Source organism: Musca domestica, unplaced genomic scaffold, assembly GCF_030504385.1.
Source record: "Musca domestica strain aabys unplaced genomic scaffold, Musca_domestica.polishedcontigs.V.1.1 8, whole genome shotgun sequence".
Lineage (NCBI taxonomy): Eukaryota > Metazoa > Arthropoda > Insecta > Diptera > Muscidae > Musca > Musca domestica.
In genome coordinates this window covers 15,208,000-15,221,954 of record NW_026712409.1, presented here as the reverse complement: position 1 = coordinate 15,221,954, position 13,955 = coordinate 15,208,000, and the positions used below count along the sequence as shown (strand labels likewise).

At 35.1% G+C, this 13,955-nt stretch overlaps 1 protein-coding gene across 5 annotated transcripts in view; it reads right to left on the bottom strand.

The window, feature by feature from the left end:
- Nucleotides 1-13,955, bottom strand: part of LOC101897106 (diacylglycerol kinase 1) — a 272,567-nt gene that overhangs the window by 111,387 nt on the left and 147,225 nt on the right. The window lies entirely within an intron of this gene.

Below are 13,955 nucleotides of genomic sequence, written 5' to 3'. Positions count from 1 at the left end.
ATTATCATCATTATTGGCATATTTTTATGCGATTTTTTTAGATTTTATACTTTCACACCAAGAGGGCATTCTAAATTGACAAAATTTGTCAAAATCGGTCCAGCCATTCTTGAGATATAAACATTCTAGCTAACATCCCATTCCTATGTATATATGTATTGTATATACATCCGATATATTTACTATCGGCATCTACGTTACGGTCAGAATTGCCCTGTTCGCCTATTTGTGATTTCGCCGTTATTAAAAATATTCGCGGTTTAATATAAAATTTGACTTTTATTTTACAGAAATGTTATGGTCTATTTCACCCACTAAATATTACCCGATGACCAACAAAAATGGAAGGCTTCTGTCAAGCACGAAGATCTAGCCCCATGCTAACTTCCGCTTCGATTGGTCCATAATTGCGTCCTGTAGAGCAACTGCAAAATCAGGAAATTTTTCAATTTTTGGTCCACTTCCTAAATATCATGCAATCATCTCCAAAAGAAATAGGGTTCTATTCTGATCCTAGTCCCACCTACATTTTAAATTTCGTGAAGATCAGGCCATAATTGCGACCTGTAGAGTGATTACAAATTAACATGGACAGACGGACAGACGGACGGACGGACATACATAGCTAGATCGACTCAGCTCTGCGAGATAGGAAGATCCATATATACTTTCCTATGTGGGAAACCAATATTTCGAGGTGTTACATAATTTTTGGCCCAATCAAACTTATAATACCCCCAACATATAGTGTTGTAGGGTATAATCATGGTAATGTTTCAGAATCATCAAAATCAAGAATTGTAAAAGCATTTGAGGCACATAAATTCTGCATGCATACATTGAAAACTACCACCATCTTCAAATGCCAGGAAGCCCTCAAGAAAAAAAAGCAAGTTTTAGAACTTCAGTCGGTTTTGCAGGCAGATGTATCCCCTCAGTTAATGTTCGACTATTTAAATATATTTTGACTTCTGTTATAATTATTCGAATTTTTAACCATCTATGGAGTTGGTTCCAAAGGAATGGGCCAATATTGTCCATTTCGCATCGGACCTAATTAAATATGATATAAAGGTGCCGAATTGGGGTACATTAACTACTTCCTTCACTTTATATGGGATATGTGGAAATTTTGGAAAAATGTGGAAATATGCGTGAGGAAACAGATATAACGGACCGAAGTATTCAATTTTCATAATTTTTCTAATACAGATGAAAATATTGGTATTTTCAAAATCTAAAGGATATTCAAGATTTATATCCAGTTTTATGCTGAATCATAAATTCCGATAAATTACATAGTCATATCAGATTTCTGTCGAAGAGAGATATTTAGATGTAGCAAGTTGTAAAGAATCGCTGACTTGTTTCGCAAGTTATGACAGATACAAATATTGAAGATTTTGGCTTTTTGGTGGTGAGGTAACAGAAGTGGTTTGCAGATATACATTATCTTCACAAGAGATCTTGTGTCAGCAAAAATGTTTGGATGTGTGAAATTTGAGGGGAATTGGTTGCTTATTTCGCTTTCTTTGAACCTTTTGTTTTTCAAAATATTGAACCCTAAGTGGGGAAGGCGCCAGAAGAAATAGCCCGATTTTTACCATCTTTATAACAGATCTTGTGTTGTTAGAAATATTGAGGTGTACCAAGTCTGAATGAAATCGGATGATATTTTCGTGTTTCATGAGCTTCATGGATACCCAAAATGTTGACCCTTTATGAGATATGTACCAGAAAGATTGGACCGATATATATGCCATACCCACAGAATTTATTGTGTAAGTAAAAAAATTTGGATATGTAAAACATGAAGAGAACCGGATGCTTATATCGGATTTTATAATCGTTTTGGGTATTCAAAATGTTGACCCTTTGTGAGGGAGATACCAGAAGGAATGGTCCGATCTCTACCTATCTCTATAATAGATCTTGTATTGATAGAAATATTAAAATGTACCAAGTATGAATGGAATTGGATGTTAATTTCATGTTTTATGAGCTTCATGGATATTCAAAAATTTTGAGGCCTTTGTGGGGGAGGTACCAGCAGGACTTGGCCGATATATCCCATCTACACGACAGATCTTTTGTAAGTAGAAATAATGAGTTGTATGAAATATGAAGAGAACCGGATGCATATTTCGGATTGTATAATCGTTTCGCTTATTCAAAACTTTGACACTTTTGTGTGGGGGAGGTACCAGAAGGGCTGGTTCGACCTCTACCGTTTTTATAACAGATCCTTTGTTGATAGAAATATTCTGATATGCGAAATCTAAATGGAATCAGATGTTAATTTCGCATTTTATGAGCTTCATAGATGTTCAAATTTTTGAGCCTTTGTAGGGTAGGTACTAGAAGTAGTGGACCGATATTTTCCATCTTAACACCAGACCTTGGGTTATTACAAATATTGTGATGTATGTAATTTGAAGACAATCGGACTCTTACATCACATTTTATTAAAGTTAAAATTATACAAAATTTTGACTCTTTGGATGTGGGGGAGGTACTTGATGGAGTGGACCAATATTGTCTATTTTCGCACGTGACTGATGCGAATATTAGGATTTGCAAAGTTAGAGCAAAATCGGATTATCCTTTCCCTTTCTGTGTAGTAAAAAATATATTTTTTGGAACATTTCGACCTCCTGTGGGGTAGAAAAAGAAGAAGTAGACCGAACCTCCGAACTCACTTGGAGAATTTGATTTTGAAAATTGATACCAGATTGTGGAGGGTATATTATCCTTGTCATTCCCATTGTATCTCCTCCAAAGAATATTTATTTTGGATCAGCGTAAAATTCTAAACGATCTCCGTATGACAATAATATTACGATGTACAATGTTTGGACCAAACCGGATAATCCTTTCAAGAGACGGAGGGATGGACATCGCTAGATCGACTCCAAATGTCCTGAAACGGATTTGGTTCAAAGAGATCTAGGTACAAAACTATATAGATGAGGCACGTTTTCAAATGATATATGCCCTATCTAAGGTATAAACCTATATAAGGTATGCCCTATCTAAGGTATGGCTAAGGTATAAACAAATAGATTTTTTAAGATTTTTCCCACAGTGCTCGCTTTTCATTTAATTTGCAACAGCAATTATCAAACAAGTAGGTAATTGCATTGTAAACCGGAAGAATAAATTGGATTTAAATCTTATCGGACAAATATAATTTAATTTTAAAAGGATATCGGAACCCTTGTAATTATTTATATTTGAACAAATTAAAATGTATCTGTTTAGTCTATTTTTCATAAAACATCCATTCATGTCGGAAGCATGACTATTTCTTCGATCGAACTATTTCCTTATTTATTTTGGTGAACTCCGTTCGTTTATATGACAACTCTGCGTATAAGTGATATGAAATCACTCATACGTTTACCAACTGGTGTACTGAACAATTAACTGGATTGTTACAACTCTAATTCGAGGTATTCTCTGATTATTTTCAAGTATTTAATGATTTTTTGTTTTCGCCGAAGAGTATGAGCAATAATCAAACGCAAACGGCTCATAGACCTGCAGTCCATAATTTTTGAAAAAAATAATATTTTTATATCCTCCACCAGACTATATTATCCTTGTCATTCCCTTTGTAGCTCCTCCAAAGAATATATATTTTGGATCAGCGTAAAATTCTAAGCGATGTTCGTTGGTCTGTCTGATGTAATCACGCTATCTTTCGAACAAATTGAGATAGAAGGCTAAAATTTAGCATACATTTGTATTTTGTCAGTAGGCAGGTTAAGTTGGAAACTGGGTCATGTCCGATGTCGTATAGCCCCCATATATCTGTACCTCCCTATATGCGATATTTTAAAGATTTTAGCTACATTATTAAGCGGATTTTTTTTTAATTTTCGTATTTGAAGCTGGTAATGTGTACTACAACTTATGACGGAAAATTGTCTATGGAGGTCCACGTCTTAGTATAGCCCCCATGCAATGGTACCTCCTTTTATTAGGTATTTTGATGATGTTAGCGACGTTATTCACCGGAATTGTTTAAAGTTTCGTACTTAAAGATTTCAGCGGGTAGTACAGCCTACGACAAAAATTACATATGCAGGTCATGTCTTTGACATTTTTCGCATTTTTTTTTTTATTTTTAAAGTTCTTTCCGAATGCTTTTTTACTTTTTTGTTTAACAGTCGTTATTCAAAATTTTATATATTTTCTATATATTTTTTCTTGCAGTGCAAATAATTCGCCTGACATTTAATTTGTAACAGCAATTATCTAAAAAGTATGTAATTGCATTGTAAACCAAAGAATTAATTGAATTTGAATCATATTAAACAAATTCAATTAGGAGGAGGATTATATTAAAGATTTCTAATCAGGAGACTCTTGAACACATCTTCTCAATACCTTAGAGTGCTTGGACAAAAACACTACAACAAAAAATTGACTTATTTTCACGAGGTCCATAGAAATATTTTCGTACAACATCCAACATCGGTTCGAATTTGTTTATATGAATTTATTTATTATTATTTTTTTATCCTTTCTTTGGAACTACAGCCGCTCGTGTCAGAAAAGTGCGTATTTTTACAACTGTTATTTCACAGAGTTACCTTTATCAAGGACACCATACCTAGTATTATCTGTTAATTAAATTTGTTTCTTGTTTTCAGCTAGGCGTATGACAAATAAACACATTTATACGCCCCAAAGACCTGCATTGGCATAACTCGTTTTTATACTCCAAAAAAGTGTCTCATCGAAATAACGGAAATAACGTTTCAGGACATTGTCTGTTTGTCTGCTAATTGTTGCTCACGATAACTCTCGAAGAGAGTATCCGAATTGATAGAAACTTGGTACATCTTAATATTATCGTCGAACTTAGATCCACTCCTTCTGATACCTCCCACACAAAATGTCAATATTTTCAAAGAAAATAATTTATTACACAAAAAGAGAAAGAATGATCCGTTTTTGCTCCTACTTTGCATCAGTGCTAGGTCAGGTGTGAAAATGAACAATATCGGTCCACTCCATTAAGTAGCTCCCCCACAAAGGTTCAAAATTATGAATATCCATGAAGCTCAGACTTGGCACATCTCAATATTTCTATCAACACAAGATCTGTTATAACGGTTGTAGGGACCGGATCATTCTTTCAGGTACCTTCCCCACAAGGGGTCAAAGTTTTGTATAACCAATACGATTATAAAATTCGAAATAAGCACCCGGTTCACTTTATATTACACACAACCCATTATTTCTGCCAAAAAAAGATCTGTTGTGAAAATGGGATGCATCGGTCCACTGTTTCTGGTACCTGACCCACAAAGGGTCAACATTTTAAATATCCATGAAGCTCATAAAACGCGTAAATAACATCCGATTCCATTCAGACTTGGTACATTCAATATTTCCGTCAACACAGATCTGTTGAAAAGATGGCAGCGGACGGACCATTCCTTCTGGTACCTCCCCCATAAAGGCTTTACGTTTGAATAATCAAAACGATCATAAAATCCGAAATATTTCACACATCCCATTATTTCTACCAACACGATGTCTGCTGTAAAGATGGGATGTATCGGTCCATTCCATCTGGTACTTCCCTTACAATGGATCAAAATTTTTGATATCCGTAATGCTCACTTAAAATTAACATCTGATTTCATTCAGACTTGGTACTTCTTAATATTTCCATAAACATAATATCTCTTATAAAAATGGTGGAGATCGGACCATTCCTTCTGGTACCTCCCCCAAATAGGGTTCAAGATTGTGAAAAAAAAAAAACCATCATAAAATCCGAAATAAGCATCCGGTTCACTTCATATTTCACATATCCCATTATTTCTGCTAATACAAGATCTGTCGTGAAGATGGGATATATTGATCCACTTTTTCTGGTACCTCCCGCAAAAAAGGGTCAAATTTCATTCAGACTTGGCACTTCGCAATATATACATCAAAATAAGATTTGATAAAGATGGTAGAGATTGGACCAATTCTTCTGGTACCTGCACCACAAAAAAATGAATAATAACGAAACAATCATAAAATACGAAATAAGCATCCGATTCTCTTCAAATTTTCACACATGTCGTTATTTTTACTAACAGAATCTGCTGAGAAGATGGGATATATTGGTCAACTCCTTCTGGTACCTGCCCTACAAAGAGTCAACATTTTGAACATCCATTAAGCTCATAAAACGCGAAATTAACATCCGATTCCACTTAGACTTGGCACATCTGAATATTTCCATTAACAGAGGATCTGTTATAAAAACAGTAGAGATCGGGCCATTCCTTCAGGTACCTACCCAGCAAAGGGTAGCATTTTTGAATATCCATGAAGGTCATAAAACGCGAAATAAGCATTAGGTTCTAATTATATTTCACACATCCTAATATTTCTACTAAAACAAGGTCTGTTAAGTAAATATGGAATATATCGGTTCACTCCTTCTGATACCCCCCCCCCCCCAAAGGGTCAACATTTTGAATATCCATGAAGCTCATAAAACATGAAATTAACATCCGATTCCATTTAGGCGTGGCACACCTCAATATTTCTATCAGCACAAGATCTGTTATAAAGATGGTAGAGATCAGGCCATTTCCTTTGATTCCTCCCCCACATAGGCTTCAATATTTTGAAAAACAAAACTCTCTTCAAATTTCACACCCACAAACAGTTTTGCTAACACAAGATCTGTGGTGAAGATGATATATAACTGCGAACCCCTTCTGGTACTTCACCCAAAAAGGGTCACAATTTTCAATACTTTTCTTTGCCATAATTCACGAAACAGGCCAGCGATTCTTTACAAAATTTGCATTTTCTAAATATTTCCCTGAACCAGAAACCTGAGATGAAAATGGAATTTATGATTTAGCATAATATTGAATATAAATGTTCGATTTTCTTGTAATTTTGCCTATATCAATATTTTTATCTGAAATATATGAAGAATGAAAATGGAATACTCCGGTCGACTACATCTGGTACCTTGGGCACATTTTAAAATTTTCTAAAAATGATGACATATCTCATATAAAGTAAAGGAAGTAGTCGATATAGTCTAAATCAGGCACATCGCAGTATTTATATCCGATACGAAATGACCCAAATATGGCTCATTCCTTTGGGACCTACTCCATAGAGAGTCAACAATTTGAATAATCATAACGGAAGTCTAAGCATACTTAAATTATCGAACATTGGCTGAGAATATACGTCTGACGGCAGGACCGATTGATACTATTTAACTTGTTTTAATTTGCTTCGGGTCACCGAAGCGTATGACCAATAAACACACTTATACGCCCCAAAGACCTACATTGCCATAATTCATTACAGCCTACACAACAAGGTGGTCAGGTTACTATGTCCTTGTGTATTTGTTTGTAACAAGCAAAAGGAAACGAGATAGACCCATAGTTCCTTTTGATGATCTGCATGGAATCACATTCTGAGTCGATTTATGCATGTCCGTCCGTCTGTCCATGCATTTTTGTGAACAAAGTCCAGTTCGCATTTATTACCCGATCCAGATGAAATTTTGCACAAATAATTTGCTTGGCCCAAGGACGAACCCTATTGAAATTGGAGATGAACGAATATAGATATAGCTCCCATATATATCTTCGTCCGATTTGCCTTTAATGTGCACCAAATGTGTAAAATCAGCCCGAATAGTATGGAATTTTGCACATACATCTAAATTAGGCCTGAAAATAATTATGCCAAATTTATCCCATATAAAACTTCCTCCGATTTACCTTTTATTGTGCCCCAAACGTCTAATGTTTGCCCAAATGGGATGACATTTGGCACTAACGACCGAATTGAGTCTAGAAGCTAGTATGTCAGAAGATCGGTTCAGATATAGCTATACCTGCCATATATATTATTCATCCGATTTGTTATATTTGTTAGCCACAGCCGTAATATGCACTCCGTAACAACGATATTCAGGGAAATATATCAAATACAGTTCAGAAATATCTTTGTCAAATTTTATCGGTTCCGATTTGGATATAGTTCCCATATATATTTTTATCCAATTTCAAATTAATTGTGCACTAAATGGGCAATACAAGTCCGAATTTAAAAGATACAAATGCTTCGGCATTAGTCCTTTGAACTTTAAATTACAATTATAATCATAGCGTGTATGATTGAATTCTCCCATAAAAACTTTTCATTGTTATGCGGAGCTCTACTAAATTAGCAAAGTGGTGTAGAGTATCATAAAGCGGGCGGCCCCGCCCGACTTTAAGACTTTCTTTACTGGTTTTATCTGTCATAGCTTGCGAAACATGTCAGCGATTCTTTACAACTTGCTTTTTCTAAATATTTCTCTCTACCAGAAATCTGAGATGAGTATGGAATTTATGATTTCGCAATAAAATCGGATATAAATGTTCAATATTTTTATCTGTATTAGTTGAAGAATGAATATGGAATACTCCGGTCGACTATATCTGATACATTGCACACATTTTAACATTTTCTAAAAATGATCACATATCTGAAGCGTGTAGTCGATATAGTCCATGTCCACGATATAGTCAATATTTATATCATATTTATTTAGGTCAGACACGAAATTGACGATATAGGCCCATTCCTTCTGAGCCTTCTCCATAGTCGTTCAACATTTTGAATAATCATAACAGAAGTCAAAATATATTTAAATAATCCAACATTGGTATACTTTTTATCTTTGTTTGTTTCTTGTCACCGAGGCGTATGACCACTAAACACACTCATACGCCCCAAAGACCTACATTGCCATAATTCGTTTTTTAATATTTTTATTTTTTTTTCTTGTAATTTCAATTCTCTTAAAAGCATTTTCTGTTAATTTCAATCCAATTAAAAACGAATTTTGACCACAAACGAATTTTATGAATTTTCTTGTGAAATTTCCACACAAAGGACGGCAGTCGACAAAAGGAAAATTTAATGCGAAGTTGGTTTAAGTTTTTAATGATCTTTTGTAATTTCCAACCAAACGGCATTTAAGAGAACTTAAGCAAAATGGGAAATTTGCATGTAAATCCTTTGCTTGACCACAATTGCCTTTGTTTGTTGTTGGTATTTTTTGCTGGTATTTTCTCCATTAAAAGTCATTTTTCGTTTAAATTGTTTGTGGTTTTGTGGCTGGCTTTTTATTTTGGTAGATGTTTAATTTCCAAGAAGTAAGTTTAATGGTTTTAATAAAAATATAATATTTTTAAATTCTATTCAATTTAAGGAATTATGCATCAATTTTTTAGTTATATATAAATATGTGTATACATGAGTATATATTTTTCATTCTGTGACTCTTATATTTACCTCCAAAGTCAAAGCTCAGCCAACTATAAAATTTAAGCCTTACTAATAGGATTAGAAGAATAAAGGCAAGATATCCTTTAAAATCACAAGCAATCTGATTAAATCTCAAAGAAATGAAAATTATTGTATAGGCTTACAAGCGGAATAATATGTCATTATGTATTGCATTGTACTATTTCTGTTCTGTTGAAATACATGCGGGCGTAAGGCAAAGAAAACCGATATCAGCTTTCAATTTTCATTTATCTCCGTTCCGTTTTCTTTTTCCTCTTTTAATGAAATATGAACTACAAAGGGACGCAATGGAAATTGTATTGATGATTGTATTGTTGTCATTGCAATCATTGGATTTCCCTTTGTCAGATATTGGATTGGAAATTTTGTGGTCCTTCCTCCTCCATTTTCCATTGTGAGAGCATCGAACATCAATGTCAATATGTTTAGATTTTCGCGGGTTTATTATTCTGTGGGTTTTTGGGCAGGAGAGAAAAAGGGTATTAGGAAAAAAATGAATAAAGCAGGTTAAAAAGTATAGGTCGATTTTGCCGACAGCTGTATATCCTCAGCCAATGTTCGATTATTTAAATATATGTTGACCTCTGTTATGATTATTCAAATTGTTGACCTCCTCTTGAGTAGGTTCCGAAGGAATGTACCAATATTGTTCATTTCGTATCGGACCTAAATATATAAGATATAAATATTGCGACGTGCCAGACTTGGACAATATCGACTACTTCCTTCTCTTTATATGAGGTGTGTGAATTTCTAGAAAATGTTAAAAAGTACATGAGGTATCCGATATAGTCGACCGGAGAATTCCATTTTCATGCTTCACCTATTACAGGTAAAAATATTGGCATGGACAAGATTACAAGTAAATCGAACATTTATATTCCATTCTATTGCGGAACCTCAAATTCCATATTCACATTAGATTTCTTGTCGAGAGAAATGCTTTGATAAAGCAAGTTGTAAAGAATCGCTGACCTCGCAAGATATGCCAGATAAAAGAATTGAAAATTGTGACCCATTGTAGGTGAGGTACCAGAAGGGGTTCGCAGATACATATCATCTTCAACACAACAGAGCTTGTGTTATATGGGGATATTCAATATGTTGACCCTTTGTGGAGGAGGTACCAGAAGGAGTGGACCGATATATTCCATCTTCAAAGAACATCTTGAGCTAGTAGAAATAATGGGATGTGTTAAATATGAAGAGAACCGGATACTTATTTCGGATTTTATGATCGTTTTGAATATTTAAAAATTTGTGGGAGAGGTACCATAAGAAATGATCCGATCCCTAACATCTTTATAACGAATCTTATTCTGATAGAAATATTGCGATGTGCCAAGTCTGAATAGAATCGGATGTTAATTTAACGTTATATGAGCTTCAAGAACATTTAAAATTTTGAACCCTTGTGGAGGTGGTACCATCTTGTGTTAGTAGAAATAATGGGATGTGTGAAATATGAAGAGAACCGAATGCGTATTTCGTATGATCATTATGGATAGTCAACATTTTGATCCTTTGCGGGGGAGGTATCGGAAGGAATAGTCCAATTTCTCCAATCTTTATAACAGGTTGTGTTCGTATAGAAATATTGAGAAATGCCAAGTCTGGATGAAGTCAGATTTCGCGTTTTGTGAGCTTAAAAGATATTAAAAATTTTGACACTTGTGAGGAAGGTTTCAGAAGAAGTGGACCGATATATCTCACCTTCACAGCAGATCTTGTGTTAGTAGAAATAATGGGATGTGTGAAACATGAAGAGAACCGGATGCTTATTTCGAATTTTATGACCGTTTTGGAAATTTAAAATTTTGACACTTTGAGGTACCACAAGAAATTTTCCAATCTCTGCCTTCTTTATAAGAGATCTGGTGTTGATGGAAATATTGAGATGTGCCAAGTCTGAATGAAATCGGATGTTAATTTCGCGTTTTAGAAGCTTCAAGGATATTCAACATTTTCAACCCTTTATGGTGGGAAGGAAGGTACCAAAAGGAGTGGACCGATTCAGCCCATCTCCACAATATATCTTGTGGTAGTATAAATAATAGGATGTGTGATATGTGAAGACAACCGGATGTTTATATCGGATTTTTGGATCGCTTTGATAACTCAAAACTTTAAACCTTTGTGGGGCAAGTATCAGAAGGAATGGCATGATCTTTAACATCTTTATAAGAGATCTTATTTTGATGAAAATATTGACATGTGATATGTCTGAATGGAATCGGATGTTAATTTAGCGTATTATGAGCTTCATTAATATTTGAAATTTTGGCCCCTTGTGGACGAGGAACCAAAAGGAGTGGACCGATATATCCCATCTCCACAGCAGATATTGTGTTAGTAGAAATAATGGAATGTGTGAAATATGAAGATATTATGATCGTTTTGGATATTCAAAATTTTAGTCCCTTTGGGGGGAGGTACCTGAAGATATGATGCGATCGATACCATATTTTTAAAAGATGTGTTGCTCATGGAAATATTGGGATGTGCCAACTCTGAATAGAATCGGATATTAACTTCGCGTTTTATGAGCTACGTGGATATTCAAAATTTTGACGCTTTGTGGAAGAATACGTACCGATATATTCCATCCTCACACCAGACCTTGGGTTAATAGAAATATTGTGATGTGTTTAATTTGGAGACAATCGTGCTCATACATCACATTTTATAAGAGTTGTAATTGTTCCAAATTTGGACCCATTGTGTAGGAGGTTTTTGATGGAGTGGACCGATATTGTCCATTTTGACAGCTGCCCTAGCACTGATGTAAATATTAGGATTTGCTGAGTTGGAGCAAAATTGGATAATCCTTTCTCTTTCTGTGCAGTAAAATATTTTTTTTTTCAGAAGGAGTGAACCGATATAGCCCATCTCCGAACTCGATCTAAGTTTGATAATAATATTACGATGTATAAAGTTTGGATCAAATCGGATGCTATATTCGAGAGTTATCGTGCGCACCAGCCAAACAGACCGACGGACATCGCTAGATCGGACCTCCAAATGGGTCCAGAGAGACCTAGGGTCTAAAACCGTTATCTCGATAAGGCACGTTTTGGCCGTATCAAATTATATATACCCACTCTCTGCACCTCTGGGTGCAAGTAAAAAACAGCTAAGTTCGCTCGGGGAGAATTTTTTTATACCCTCCACCATTCGCGAGGAACTTGAAAAATTTCAAGAAAAAAAAAAAAATCCGTCGAAAAATACCGCTCAATGAAAGCCTTTATATCGGGGCTATATGAAGACATGGATAATTAATTTTTTGTCATAGGCTGTTGTAACGATTCCGAACTTCGAATACGAAATTCGAAACAATTCCGGCGAATAATGTCGCTAACATCATCAAAATACCAAATAAAGAGAGATCCCGTTGCATGGGAGCTATACTAAGACGTGGACCTGCATAGACATTTTTCCGTCATAGATTGTAGTACCCATTACCAGCTTCAAATACCAAATTTGACGCAATTCCGCTGAATAATGTCCCAAAAATCCTGGAAATACCGAATATCTCGGGGTAGCGTTCTATGGGTGCTATACTAAAACGTAGACCTATATAGACAATTCTCTTCCAGGGGGTAAGTTACTCAGAGGAAACTCTTTGTGTGGATTTTCAGACTATTCCATCCTTGAAAAATGTGGCTAAAATCGTCAAAGTACCTAATATGGTTAGGGGGGGGGGGGTGTTGTTTTTCAACATTGTATGAGGGCTATACGATATCGTGGACCTATATAGACCTTTCAGGGGGTAAAGTAGTCACGTAGAACTCCTTATTTAACAAATGTTTCTAAAATCATCAAAATACCGAATATCGGGAGGTACCGTCATATAGGGGCTATACGATATCGTGGATCGATATAGCCCATCTTCGAACTTGACCTGACTGCAGACAAAAGATAGGTAGTTGCAAAATGTTGGTTTCCTATCTTTATTCGTTTTGATTCTAGCGTGATTACAACAGAAGGACGGACGGACGGACGGACTGAAAGGATTAAGTCGTCTTAAAATCTTACTCTGATCAAGAATATATTTACTTTGTCGGGTCTAAAATTATTATTTCGATGAGTTACAAACAGAATGACGAACTTAATATAACCTCCATACTGTGTATGGTGGAGGGTATAAAAATAGAGTAAATCAGACCACTGGAAATTAAGTTTTCTCTAACTCACAAGTTAGGTGGCGTGTGGGCAGTTCACCCCTTTTTTAGCATATTTCATAGTCGCACCTAATTCTGTTATATATGTTCTACGTCTATTCTCAGGCAATATATTTCCTTTCCCATAGTATAAAAAATTGTAATTTTAACTTTTCTGGTCAATGGAGCGTATGATGTACATCATCAATTATACGCTCACTGTACCAGAGAATAAAATAACCAATATAAAATTGAGGTGTTATTTAACCATATTATTTCCGCTATTTATGTTCCACGCCAACTAGTTTTCAACAGGAAATTGAACTCAATGAGTTTCACATAACTTATGTTTCCATAACCACCCCCTCCACTTTTATTCGAACATAAATCAACCTTATAGCGAAAAAACATAATTCATGTTCAACAGCTGTTTGACTTAAATCG